We start from the raw sequence: 15103 nt of genomic DNA on the forward strand, positions 1-15103 counted from the left end.
ATGTCGGTATGCTTCCAGGTAGTCTAACTTTTCACAACATTTAGCAATAAATAGTGAAGCTTAAGCAAAAGAAAAATCACGCTTCTCAAGTTGAAGTTTCTCTTTATAACCGTTTTTATATAGCACTGACTATGTTGATCCGACCAGATGTTTATACCAGTTTGATTGCCTAATTTCCATACACATCATTGAAGAACTTGTCCTTTGCTAGTTGATATATGCAGTGTTGGGCTAATGAAGATTTAACGGTACAATTTTCAACTTTGCTCCCTAATTTTAACAAGCCAAACCAAATTAAATTTTTAAGAGAATCTCCTAACTTGGTTAGCATGCGTCTTCATGCCGGTAGATCCACTTTTGGGATAATACGAGACCGTAGGTGTTGCCGCTGCATGCCGGTTTTGGAATGTTTCCCGATTTCCACCATTACAAATTTCGTTAAAACTGTTTCCCAATTTTATGGCGAGTATTTTGTAATCGCCTTAAATAACTGTTGTATCCTAGCCCATTTTCATACCATTTTTGATATTCTCAAAAGAATAGTTAGTCTTCAAAATCCAAAGCACTATCAACTCTTCTTTGTCATCTATTTCTGCGAGTAACATGTATCTTTAAGATATTGTAGTGGAAAAAACAGCAAACATTCTACTGCGGATGCCTCTGAGAGAATTAAAGTTTTATAGTGTACAAATATAAGCTGAAAACGACAATACTAGTGTGAATAGCTGGCTGTTGCTTTTAAAAGCTATTCGCCCACAGTTGGGGTGAAAGTTTGTTTGGTAAAAATGCGTCTTTGACACAGAAAATGATTAAGTGAGTGACAATAAGTGTTAAATGTAGGTAAAAAGGCAAGATGTCGACTTTCTACATTATTTCAAAAGTGCTACAATGGATTATTTCCCCTTTTACACAATATTTTTGGTTAGGTTTTTGTTTTGGATACCTTGAAAAAACATTATGTCTTTATGTTTGTACCACTGGTCACTTTAACAGTACCCACAAAAGTTGCCTAAAATGGGTGTATGCATTGCTTTAAGACTTTTAATTAAAATGGAAATTTTCAGTCATAGAACGAAAATATGTGTATGCACAATAAAGTAATAAGCAGAAAGCATTTCTGCTCAGATAATATAAAAAAAACCTATATCAAATGAAATTTCGCAATATTTACATATCATAATAATCTTGTTAATTTACACTCTTTCCTTATAAGATTGGATTTTAAACATTCATAAAGTGTACTAGTTACGCCAAATGTATAGCAGATATTTATTTTTTCGTCACAAGTGTATCAACGAACCAGCAGTTACAATATATCCCATTAGCATATAAATATCAAACCTAACTTAAGAAAAACATCATAGACCCTTAACAATTTCCAAAATTATTCTATTATGCATTAACAACCTCTAAATTGCGTACGCATTTGATGAATTGACATTATAAACAGGCAAAAAATATGCATTGTATACATGGACTATAATCTGCTTTACTCAGCCTTAATTATTATTATTTCCATTTCGGTATACACAAGAGTTCTTGGCCTTTTCACTTTCTCGGAAAATCAGCTTTGTCAATCAGTCATATAATATAAGCCAGTTATAAAATATCTAGGAAACTTCAATGTTCAAATAAGAATTGTGATAGCCAGCTCACATAAATATACTAAAACGCCTTTTTGTTATTTAGTGCTGTTGGGACTTCCGATGCCGAGTAGTTAATATCGCTAAATTCAAATCAACTGCCCTTAATCGCTTTGGGTTTGACTCCTAGATTTATAGTATAATTATTTGATATATAAAACGAATCCAGCTGACTTACAGAAGCCTGTGGTTCTATCAATGTGTCCTTCTATGCCTCAAGTATGCCGGGACAAGCATCTTTGTTTTTCCTCCTCCATACATGGAAGTATCTCATTTTGTCTGTGTGACTTAAAACAGAACAAAGACAAATACAAAATGAAACAAAAGTCTATCAATTATTTATGAGGCATACACGAGCCGAAAACCTACAAAACAGTTGATGAAAGGAGGTAAGCATGAATGACCGCAAAATATCTCTACACATGTTTTACGTCAGTTTGGTTTTAATGTATGTTTCAGATAATCAATTCATTTTTACAAATTATGGTTGGAACAGTTAGTAAAAAACGTATTTGCATATATAAAGTGTACAAAAGTTATAAACACAGCATCCTCTTTAGATGAGGATGTATTGTTTTATTCAAATTTAGCAAAATTTAGTAAACTTTGGTAATGTTTTGTATTGACAAGTCTTAAATTGACGACGACTTTTAAGACTACTTTTTGAAATATGAGCGGCATGAATCATGCCCATATTTTTGCACAACTGATTCATTTAAAAAAAGAAAAACAGGATAATTATTAATGTTCTGTCATAAAAGCTTGAAAAAATGTTAATGAATACAATGTATTACATAATTTCAAGGAATGAAGTATGTTTTACGTTTTTATTATTTCGTAAATGTTTACTGATTTTTATACATTTTATCAATGGACTAATACCTGAAATTGAACAAATATCGTACGTAAAGTTTTATTTTCCTTTAATTGATATCCGTATTCCAAGTAAAATTGCAATATTTTAGTGATTCTATTAGTGATCAACCGTGAGGGATAAACTTTGAATATCAAAGTATCGATGGAAGAAAACAATCAGGTCTTAATATCTACTTTATTTTAAAATGACCGTGATTATTAATAAACTTTGCACCTGTTTTCCTTCCTCGTAAAATCAGCATCAGCAACTATCATTTTCGTTGACTTTACAAGAATATTTCCTAAAAGATGCAACGTTTTGGACATAATTCAGGCGGGAAGATTTTTGAAAGAAAACATTCTTTTCCGAGGACATTGACATGTAACGTCACACGTCGATGACGTCATATTCACGCAATAGCATTGATAAATTACTATGTGGTCTCCGTCTAAATAAAGCAGATCTGATCAGATCTCATCCTAAAAGAGTTGCACTCTGAAATAGCATCCATCTGATATGAAATCTTCAGATTTTTCCTCCATACAGATAATCCTCTCACAGGACTGGAAAACAAGCAACACTCGTTCTGTTGTCTAGGAATCCAAATGCAGCAATTACAGACCAACGTCACTAACCTGTCTTGCTTCAAAACGCATGGAACACATCACTGTCTCCAGCTTGATATACTATTTTGACGAGCAAACAATCATTAGTCCACTCCATAAAGGTTTATGTCATAGCGAAGCTGTCAAATCCAGTTCGTCAGCCTGGTTCCGGTCTAAATAATAAAATCATTCTGATTGGATTATATAGAAATTTATGTCAATCGTCGTTTACTACGCGTGTAAGCTAGAATGTGAAAATGCAACATAAATTTGCAATGTGAATTAAATAAACTATACAACTGTAACGCTGTGTGATTTTAAATTAAAACCATTTCTGAGAGGATTTTCTTTCATCATTTCGACTTTTATTGTATATTGTGAATGTGAATATTTTGCTTTTTGTTTCTGTTTGTTTACATTTCGCCTAAATTGTGCACACGGCCGTGTCGATGAGACCGGAAGTAGATCAGAGAAGTTCACCAAAAGTGTTTCTGTAATGTTGACGAAAGCATGAAATATGCGATATGAACTGGTGCGACAATGTGACTGATGCACGATGGAAGATAGTTATAACCACTAGTTAGATAAGCACAGTATCCATTTATCTAACTGCGCGATATAGATTAGAAATACGCGATTAAATTGGGTAAGTGCATTTCCCCGGTCATGACAATGGTTCTTATAATATACCTAGAGGTAGAGTATAACATGTACACCGCATTCTTTCTGGTCTAGTGCCAGTGTATGGAAACAACATTTCGCCATTCAACATTTTCTGTCATCATGTGAACAGGGCTCGACCCAGAACTTCCATGAATACAAATCTAAACGGAAACAGCTTTGAACACAAATGCTCGCAGTGTGATAATGAGGCGTTAAGTACTAAAAGTGTAACATTTTTAAAGTTCTTTACTCAGTTAACAAGTTTACGCATGATGGTATGCGTAGATTAACAGATAAATTTCAAACCACTTAACTCTAAATAAGCAGAGATTATTATACATTCAACCATCGTCGCAAATTATTTAACTTTCAGGGCGGCCGTCTTAATTGTTATACCTAACGGTGACGGCTTACTTATCAAGTGTTGTACTTAACGGTGTCATCTTGCCTATCTACTATCGAATGTTATGTCCAACAGTGACGGATATCCTATCAACTGTTATACCTAACAGGGACGTCTAGCATATTGACTATCGATTGTTATAGCTAACGGTGAAGTTCCTGAGAGTGACGTCTGACATATTGACTGTCAATTGTTATAACTAAAAGGGACCTATTGCACTTAACATTGACTTCTTTTCCTCTCTGAATGATTATTGCACTTACATTATCTTATATACGTAGTATAGAAATAGCTCTTCTCCGAGCCAATAATTCTAAAATAGTTTGTCTTCACGTAGTATAATTATGCTTAAAAAGAAGAAAGTACTCATTTACACATACATTTCCCTAAACAATGCATTGTATTCTGACATGTATTACCAAGTATTCATATTTCATATGAAATAAATCTAAGCAGTTTTTTCATGTGTTTAAGAACTTTATATAACACCATGTATCTTAAAAAACAAATTCATTTTCAGACATGTTTTTGTTTGCTTTATTATCGTCTATTAATTAAAACTATTAAGAACACAATATAAATTCTTGCTAGAATGAGAAATTGAAACTGAAAAGAAAATTACCACTACGAATGCAGCCTACAAAAGGAGTTAATCACTCAACAATGAGGAAAACGATATATCTGTCATCGGCAAAATATAAACCATGCTGTAGAATAAACTTTTAGCATAATATTTATAATTTCATTACCTACATAATGCGTTCTTCATATTTGGGGTCAATAATGTTGTTTTGGCTGGTTTCTTGTGACCATGTATTTCAACTCCTCTTTTGAAGAGAGTTCCGCTTAAGCAGGCGTTACTGGTGTGAGAGGAGTTGTCCATTTCAATACCAATCAAACCAAGTCATATATTATTTTGCTCGACTACCATCTACGCTTTAAAGATCTAAGGATCTTATCTCATCTTATCATAGTTTAGGTTTACTCTGGTATATGTATTGTTCGTGAACAAGCTCAGTCAAGCCGAGCCTGCAACATTTAAATTTTTGTCGTGTTTGGCGACCTGTGGAATTTTCCATTTTTCTATGTAAATCACAGCAGCGTTGTTCGTGTCATGCAGCGGTCGTAAATTATCTCTGCGTTCTTTTTGTCATCGATTTTTATGGATTTGCACGACATTTATATTGTGTTACCAGTATTGTCTAGTTTTTAGCTTGAACATTTCGTCTTTCGTAGTTCCATTACTCCCGCTGTCATAGTTTTTGGGCATTTTTCAATCACCCTTTATGTTCCAGAATCTTTTTTCTCTTGATAGTTTCTGTGATATGCAGGCTCCATATCTTTGGATCCCCTCTGTAAATACATGTTTGTTTGTTTCTGCCAACTGTTTAGAGCAATCCAATCACTTTAATTGTGGACCATACGCCGCTTTTCATTGAATTGCATTCTTGTGTATCTTTGCAGGATCTATCTTTACCGCTGTATGAACATATCTGCAGATGTCTTCAAAACGTATTTGTGCACTTGTAGCAATTGTAAATTTCGAGTTCTGCTCAAGCAAGCTAGATGTTGCCGCTGTTAGCATGCACTTCCACAACCGGCCATGAACAGGCTTGATCAAACTGAGCCTGCAACATTTTCATTTTTGTGAAAGTCTCCACCCTTTTCTATTTTACCAAATTAGTTCACGTAAAACTCTAAAAAATGCATGTCAAATTGAAACAGGAACGAGAATGCATAGGTCAGAAAAGACCAACCTTTGTTTTCAAAGCTGTTTAAATGTTACAAAATATTTGTCTATCTGTTGATAAAAGCAATAGTTCCAAATTTAAGTGCAATGCTAATTCAAGACCGCCATGCATTTGGACTTGGAATAATGAACAAAATAAAACAAGCATAGATATAACACACCTTTCCAACAAAGAAAGACAAATTAAATGTGTTATACGCAGCGTAACCATACGTAAACATATATCGCATTATAGTTTCTAATTCGCTACAAGTACCTCAGTCAATTAAATAACTACTCTTACCGTAAAATCGGCTGCCAATAGTGTTTATTCAGAGACAGTTATAAAGCTACTTCTTTCAATCTTTTAAATAACTGAACGGTTTTGCTACTTTAACATAATGTTACACTTTTATTGCAAACGATGTATTGAACCCGTAGTTTTCATTTGCGTTCTATTGATAAATTAGAATTTTTTTAATTATAATTACATGCACCATGAGTACTGACAAAAAAAGCTGAAATATAGACTGTGTCCATACAGATTTGAAATATCTTCGTTTTATAATTCATTCAGCTGCTAAAATATAAAGTTTGATAAATGCGTTAAAGACATCATTTTGAAGAGTATCAGGTACCTTTTAAAAGTCAAAATTAGATACAGCTGGGTTATGTGATAAGCCCTGTATTCTTCCGCACAAAAAAAGTTTGGTAAAAAGTTCGACTGTTTTTCGCTTGAAAGATAAATTTTAGAAAATTACCGACGTAATCACAATTTAAAAGTAAACATAAAATATGTCTGGTATCTGTTTATCACATCAAATAAGTAATAGAACAACAACATGATGGAACTCGTAAGTAAATCGTCTTTTTCTGGAGTAAAGTATCACACATCAATCTTTTTTCTTTGAAAACAATAATGTACCCGTCCGTAGCAACTCACAAAGACGATATGCTAATAAGCTTGTGTGTCGCTTTCAAAATGCAATTCGAAACAAATGTTTTATATGTTACCATAAATGCAATATATGCATTAATCCATTGATCCATTGATCCATTACCCATTAATTCGATCAAAACGGATTGAGATATTTAGGCAAATTAAATTATCTGACTGAATAATCAAAAATTGTTTTTTATTGTGTTTCAAATTTTGTATTTATTAAATTATTCGAAACACTATGGCAACGGCTAAGTGCTGCGTTAAAAATTTGTAAAGGTCCATATGTTGAAACAAACAAATATGATTCTATATATTCAGACAATGTCGTTTAAATCCTATTATTTTCTTATACAAAACAAGTAATTTCCGTGCAGATTCGCAGACAGAAGTAGATCCTAATTCCCCAGGTGCTTTTTAAGCGTCACAATATCATTTGCGTTGTTTTCGAAAAGCTCCATTTAAGGTGTCAACCTAAATCAGCTGGGAACCAGATCTTCGGGTTCATTGTCAATTAGGTTAACTTTGTCTAAGTATTGATCTTTTTAAAAACAAGAGCTGTCTCCATAGGATGACACATGCCCCCGATGGCACTTTGAATGAATAGTTATGGCCGATGTTAGGGTTTAGGACCTTTGACCTACAGACCTGGGTCTTGTGCGCGACACGTCGTCTTACTGTGGTACACATTCATGCCCAATAATTAAAATCCATGCATGAATGACAAAGATATGGACCGGACACCCCATCAATGCACTATCATGAAAAATGACCTTTAATGTCTAAGTGTGACCTTGACCTTTGAGCTACGGACCTGGGTCTTGCGTGAGACACGTCGTCTTACTGTGGTATACATTCATGCCAAGTTATTTGAAAATCCATCCATCGATGACAAAGATATGGACCGGACACGCCCATCAATGCACTATCCTTTAATGTCTAAGTGTGACCTTGACCTTTGAGCTACGGACCTGGGTCTTGCGCGCGACACGTCGTCTTACTGTGGTTCACATTCATGCCAAGTTATTTGAAAATCCATCCATCGATGACAAAGATATGGACCGGACACGCCCATCAATGCACTATCCTTTAATGTCTAAGTGTGACCTTGACCTTTGAGCTATGGGCCTGGATCTTGCGCGCGACACGTCGTCTTACTGTGGTACACATTCATGCCAAGTTATTTGAAAATCCATCCATCGATGACAAAGATATGGACAAGACACGCCCATCAATGCACTATCATTTAATGTCTAAGTGTGACCTTGACCTTTGAGCTACGGGCCTGGATTTTGCGCGCGACACGTCGTCTTACTGTGGTACACATTCATGCCAAGTTATTTGAAAATCCATCCATCGATGACAAAGATATGGACCGGACACGAAAATTGCGGACAGACTGACAGACGGACAGACGGTTCAAAAACTATATGCCTCCCTTCGGGGGCATAAAAAATGTGCACATCCATGCAAACTCTGATATAGAGTTTTGTAGAAGATAGGTGGCTATTTCGATTGTTGCGTTGTCCTTATTTTAAGGTAGTTCTGCACGCTTGTAACAGATATTTTTCTACATATAGAACTTTATTAATTTTTTAAAGCATTTTAATATCCCAAAGGTAATTCAGCCAGTAAAAATATAGGGTCGTGTTCTTAATTTTTGATACATGAATTTCAAAATATTGTTCCTTCAGGCATTTTTCCCAATAGGCCTATTCGGGAAAGCACCATTTTGATGACATCTTCGTGTATAGAAAACGTTCCACAATGTACATTTTTAATTACGCTTTTCATGCTTGTAGATTCACGTATTTTAATAATTACAGAGTTTGAGATTTCAACCTTCGCCTTCCCCTTCAACGTCTCTTGCGAAGTTAACGTATGAAGTTGAAGTTCGATTAAAATTCCTTGAGATTTCAAACTTTAGAATGAACCTTACTTCTTTTAATCCGCCCATTCAATTTATCTGTAATTATGATCGTTTTTCTCGTGCATTTCAATTGTCCGAAAGTGCAGGACTTTTACAAGAGGCTTTAGAAATGAAAATTAAATAAAAACATTTCAATTAACATAATCATCGCATGGATATTAGTGCGATTACAAAAAAAAATAAAAATAAACTGTAAAGGACCGTGTGCTTAATTTTTCACAATGTGTCACATTTGGTGTCCTTTTATGGCTACTTATTATGTCTCCCACCACACAGTGGTGTGGGAGACATATTGATTTACTCCTGTCTGTGTGCCTGTCTGTCTGTCTGTCTGTGTGTCTGTCACAAAGCTTGTCCGCACTCTAAGACGAACATTTCTCATCCGATCTTCACCAAACTTGAACAAAATGTGTTTGACCATAAGACCTCGTCCAATTAAGTTCGATTACTAGCCAAATCCGCCCAGGTACTTTTGAATTATGGCCCTTGAATTACTGACTGGATCCACTCGTCTAGACCATATAGACAAACTAGATATTTTTGATAGGAACCATTCGTCTGAACAATCCAGACAAACAAGGCAGTTGTGGGAGACATGCGCTTTTCTCTAGTTTCATGTTAATGTTTAGGATTATTTTGCATCAAATCCTACTAGTCCATTATCAAAATCTACCTTTAAAAGACAATTATGTCGACTATTAGCACTTAATGTACGGGGTATAGTATATTCCTGGCAACATTTACGCCACCTGTTTTATAAGTTCTTTAGTATGTACGTCGTTCCTCAAAAGTGCTTTTGTATTTCAACAAATTTATCAAATACAAATTTTTGAACATATCCTTCGCGTGACCGTATATTCAAAGACTTAACACTATTTTCAAAATCCAATGTTTTTCTTTTAAAAAGACAGAAGTGGTGTGTCCGAAAATCTTTTTTTTTTTTTCCAAGCAAAAGTAGCAATTAAATATGCTATTTGAGGTATTCAGTTCGAATCACTTTCATCCGTAAAATCTCGTATGTCGCAGCATGATAAAAAGAAATCACGACATTTCATGAACTTCATCAGATTGAAAACACGTTCCTAGTGCAGCCTCTTTCTATTTCCTTAAATGCCCTGGTTAAATAGGTAAAATAAATAACTCATTGATATCTTTCTTGAAAAAATACCTAAATATCTCTATGAGGACTTGATATTTCAAACAAATGACTGTTTTGTTTTACACATGCTCTTAAACGCCATACGTAATATTTTGTCAATACTCTCTCTGCTGTCATTAATATTCTTCCCTAGGTAGGCATGCACTTTAAACAGTCATAAAAGAAAAGTGGATTTGTTCAGGCAATATAAAACAAAAATAAATCATTTAATAAGGTTACTTTATTTACCAAACAGAATAATGATCTTGTTTTCTTCTACAGTTACATATGTTACACTCCCAAGGCAGTCTATTGATGCCATGTTTTTTGCAGAATTTGAGCGATTTTATAGTTATACCAAATCAGTAAAAATTACAATGCGTTACATTGCCATATAAATAGCTAACTTGCACGACTGGAGAAACTATGCTATATTCTAGATAAACATCCTGAACAATGACCATAGATTAATCTCTAAATTGTACATTTATCTGATGAATAGATATGTTATAAATACATTCATTGTTTAAGAAGAGTAAGATCTGTCTCAAAGAGCCTTTACTTTATCATTACTTGCACGCCGGATTGGAGTTTTTCAATTATTTTACCCATGTCGGCAAAACACCTGGTACCCACTCCCAAACACTAAGCCATTTGACACTTTTGATGTTAATTAAGAAATAATGTATAGGAAACCCTTTTTTGGGCGTTATTAATACACAAAAAAGTGGTTAAACGTCCGCGGAATAATTTCACGAGGACGAAGCCTAAGTGAATTATTCTGGAGACGTACGACTAATTTTGAGTGCATTAATTTAAGTAAAACACGATTTTGCTGTACATTAAATCGATTATAATCAGACTTTTATCTAAACCAGAAGAAAAAACAGAGTAGTGCTCCTTCTTGGTCGCAACAAAACATTGACGTCATCGCTGTTAACGTTACGTCATTTAAGTGTAAGCGTGCTTTAACTGAAACAAGCATATTAGAGTTACGAAATAATTTATAGCAAAAGAGTGCTTTAACACTATTTATGCACGATGGGCGGTTATACGTTGGACGTAATAATTTGTACGACGTATTACCGCCCGCGTGTATAAAAAGTGTTCAAACATAAATTATTTCAATTCTAATATGCCTTTAATCTAAAACAGTAGATAAAATATAGTAGCCCTCTTTCTTTTCAACAAAAACTATTACGTCATCGCACGTTAACTTGACGTCATTCTATCGTAAGCTTGTTTTAACAGAGGCAAGCATATTAGAATGACAAATAATGATTCGTGCACTGATTACACAATATTTCTGTAAAATTCGATAGACAAGCATTTTGATTGTTATCTATATAGTATATTGTACGCTACAAATGATACATTTAAACTGGGACTTTGTTCTTGTGCGTCTATCAAACGTCATGACGTCATTTCTCTATTTTTGTACATTAATTTCATTGCGTTTATGTTTAAATAAGCTACAGTAAGAAAAAGTGCAACAAAGACAGTATTTCGTTTTGCTTTATTTATTGTACAATTTGTAAAGTACGTTATGCAAGGAAAATAACATTACGCTTAATAGAGATGCAGATGAAAATATCAGGCTCTTGGGTAACTGTTTTGGCGGTATCAAGATCAAGTTACTGCCAAAACAATTACCCTCGACTTGGATAATTCCATCTGCATCTACAACCAGTGACACATTATAACATTTATTTAGATACACTGTAGAGTTCTTATTCTTCCATCTTTCATCTGCATTATCGTTTATGTTGTTGACAGCCTCTGCAACCATAACTTATCAATTGCATATTTTCCGTTTTTGTTTTTGAGTATGTGTCAGCTTGGCGATGAATACATTATGACATCCCGGACATAAAGACGTTTGTTTCAGTTGCCGGATTTTGTTTTCAAACAAAATTCCGTCATTTTAACTAAAATGTTCAAATTTTGCAGAAGAGATCTTTAACATTTTTGCGACATTCACTTGATATTTAATTTTATCTGTTTGACTGCTGCACACGTGTTCCTAAATGTTTTTACAATGTAATGAATGATACTTTAGATAAATTTGGTGGGAAATAGGTTTTGATATCCACGAAGCGAGGAGATATTTACATTGTTCCATCTCTTAAATGTAGAATGAAAAAATGTCAGTCTTATGTCTTAATGTATGATAATTCTTTTAAGTGAATATACGTTTCAGACATTATCATTTTCCCGAGATTATATAAAGCTTTATTACTTCCAAACAGAAATATTACTAAATAAATAATGTCAGTGAAAATTTAGTGCACCATATTATGCCATCTAGACGACAATAATTCAGTCTGTTACCTTTTTGAAACTAGTAGACGGTACTGTGTCGTCTCCTAAATCATGTTTGCCTACAGCTGTACAAACAATTGGTCTAACAGCTTTAAAGTCGCCGCAAATTACTTTACCTTTACCAATAAGTAACTATTTTATCTAATCTATCAATGAATAAAAACGTTTATCAAATACAGAAAATACAGAAAAGACCTAGAAAATGTTTATTCACGAAAAAGCTTATGTCAACATGGAGAAACTGTAAAATGCTAAAAATAAAGGGCCATAACTCTAGGCTCACTGAACCATAACAATGTACACACCTAAGCTTGGTAGTGGTAACTCTTGTGAAGTTTGGTGTAAATCTGCCCTATTATCTAAGAAAACAGGCTAAAACATCATAAAAAATTGATAAATTAAAGTCCATAAAAACACCTAACTGGAACATGCCCACGATATGCACAACTAGGCTTGGCAATGGTCACTTTTGTGAAGTTTGGTTTAATGATCCGCCAAATAATATAAGAGAACTGGACAAAACATCATAATATTTGATGAATAAAGGACCATAACTCCGCTGAAAATCACCAAACCAGAAAATACCGACGATATGCACAAAAATAACTTTTGTAAAATATGCTTTATACCCCTTTAGGGGTGTTGGTCGAGTTGCGTGGACAAACAAACAGACAGACAGACAGCACTAAATCAGTATGTCTCCCTCACTACATGTGGGAGACATAATAAATACTGAAACATGTAATTTGTTCATAGCAAATGGGTTAGACCACAAGTTTTATCAACACTAATGACGGTCCTTCCCTAACACAATTAAGTAACAAAATGATCAGTGAAACGTAGTACAAAAGTAATGTTCAATATTTAAATAAAATGAATAGAAATAAAAACTTATGAAAAAACACAACAACAAAGTATTTTGAAAGACAAGAGAATAATCCGTATAGCTGCATAATACATTTGTATTATTATTTGTCAATTATTACTTATTAAGACAGAGGAATGTTGAATTACATTTAACTACATTTTTGTATGTGATTCTGTGTTTAAAAGTGTAAAAATGTTAAAAATGTACAATACATGTATCATGAAAACTATCTTTTAATGAAAGCATCAACTAAATGGCTACGCAAAACACAAAGTAAAAGATAGTTTGCGAAAGAAGAAAAAACAGATAAAAAGGCTAACGTTAACGCGCACGTACAAAATAAACTCACAAATTGAGCCTTATTATTACAAAAGCAAAATACATTTGGTAATTAAAGGGATATTTCTTTGAATGTTTTTGTAAACTTATGTGAGTCTTTTCCTGTTAAAATAATAATAAAAAGGTCGAAACCACTTAGGTTTGGTTTAAACAATATTTATTCGCAAAATTGCAATTAATACAGTTTTACAAATATCAACACAGGGGATTGAGTAGGAAGCTATAAGCTTTTTTAGAAGCTCTCTCCTTTTACATAATGTAATTTCAACGATAACAAAATAAATCATCTGTCTTATATGTTCTGCTTGTAGTTTCTTCGTTTATCCACATGGTATGAGATATAAATTTGTCAAACTGAAGTATAAATTTAACGACTTCATTATATATCAATCTCTTAAAAGATGGGATGAAAAGGAAGGAATCGAAAGAGAAGAAATGAGATTTATAGGTCAAGAATGTCACTTTAGACATATGGAGTTTTAAGGACTTTTCTTAAAGCTATGTAGTAGGGCTAAGATAGCATGGAACCTGGGGCATGAAGCTATTATCACTGAGATTTGAACCACAGTCCTTCAAAATTCAGTTTCGTAGTTCAACGCCTAAGAATACTCCATGACGGTGGATTTTTTTTCCGAAAGGGAATGCAATATCGTAATTTGATTGCGTTAGCATATTTCTGTTACAACCAATGTACTGTACTTTTTAATTCAGAGTATTTTGAAAGTATTTACTAGAACGCATACTTCAATTCGAGGCTTGTCCCCTTTCTGAATTCCAGTTTGTTTAGTTCTGCTCATTGTTTTCTCGTTTAGGGCAAACCAATTATTTAACTGGGGACCATACGCCGCTTTTCATGGAATTACAGACTAGTGTAGCATTGAAGGTTCCATGTGCACCACCGTATGAACACATCTGCGGATGTCTCTAAAATTGTTTTTTGTACTTTTAGCATATGTAAATGTTGAGTTCTGCTCTACCCAGGGCTAAAGGACATGAACGGTAGCAAACATTTCCACTACCGTCCATGAACAGGCTCAGTGAAACCGAGCCTGCAACATTTTCGTTTTTGTTGTGTTGAGCGACCTGTGGAGTTTCCACTTTTTCTATTTTGTTTATGGTATCATTACATAGCATGTGTTCGTGTCAACAACCGTGTATGGTCGCCATTAAAATTATACACAGACATGTCATTCAGATCTCCAGGAAATACTAATACAAACTAAGGAAGCGTCCTCGCCATTCATCATATAATAGATGCCCACTCGTGATACTTTTTATTTGTCATTCTGTTCTCGAGATATTTTTCTTATATTTGTTGTGAGAACAATATTGAGTGTAGTGTGTCAGGTCGTTTTTCGTTGCTTTTTTGAGTGTTTATTTAATCCAAAACCGTTAAAAACAATTATGTTTGTGCCGTGTGATGGCCGTAAAAGTATTCCCGTAGCTGTTACTTTTCGATATTTTCATATCGTTCAGCACGACAATTATGTTGTGTCAGCAGTACTGTTTAGTTTTTCACGTTGAATAATTCGTGCGTGGTTTCATAACTTTGGGTATTGCCTAATCACTCATTGGACATGGTGCCAGCTTTTATTTTTTTGTCTTTCGGCAGTTTCTGTGATATGCAGGATTCATAACTTTAGATCCCCTCTATAAGTTCCAGTTTG

General features: G+C 34.1%; 1 protein-coding gene across 1 annotated transcript in view; it reads left to right on the forward strand.

The window, feature by feature from the left end:
• The window catches only part of LOC128547790 (phospholipase A2 inhibitor-like), an 85443-nt gene that overhangs the window by 22178 nt on the left and 48162 nt on the right, over positions 1-15103 (forward strand). The window lies entirely within an intron of this gene.

The sequence above is a fragment of the Mercenaria mercenaria genome, chromosome 13 (genome assembly GCF_021730395.1).
Source record: "Mercenaria mercenaria strain notata chromosome 13, MADL_Memer_1, whole genome shotgun sequence".
Classification (NCBI taxonomy): domain Eukaryota; kingdom Metazoa; phylum Mollusca; class Bivalvia; order Venerida; family Veneridae; genus Mercenaria; species Mercenaria mercenaria.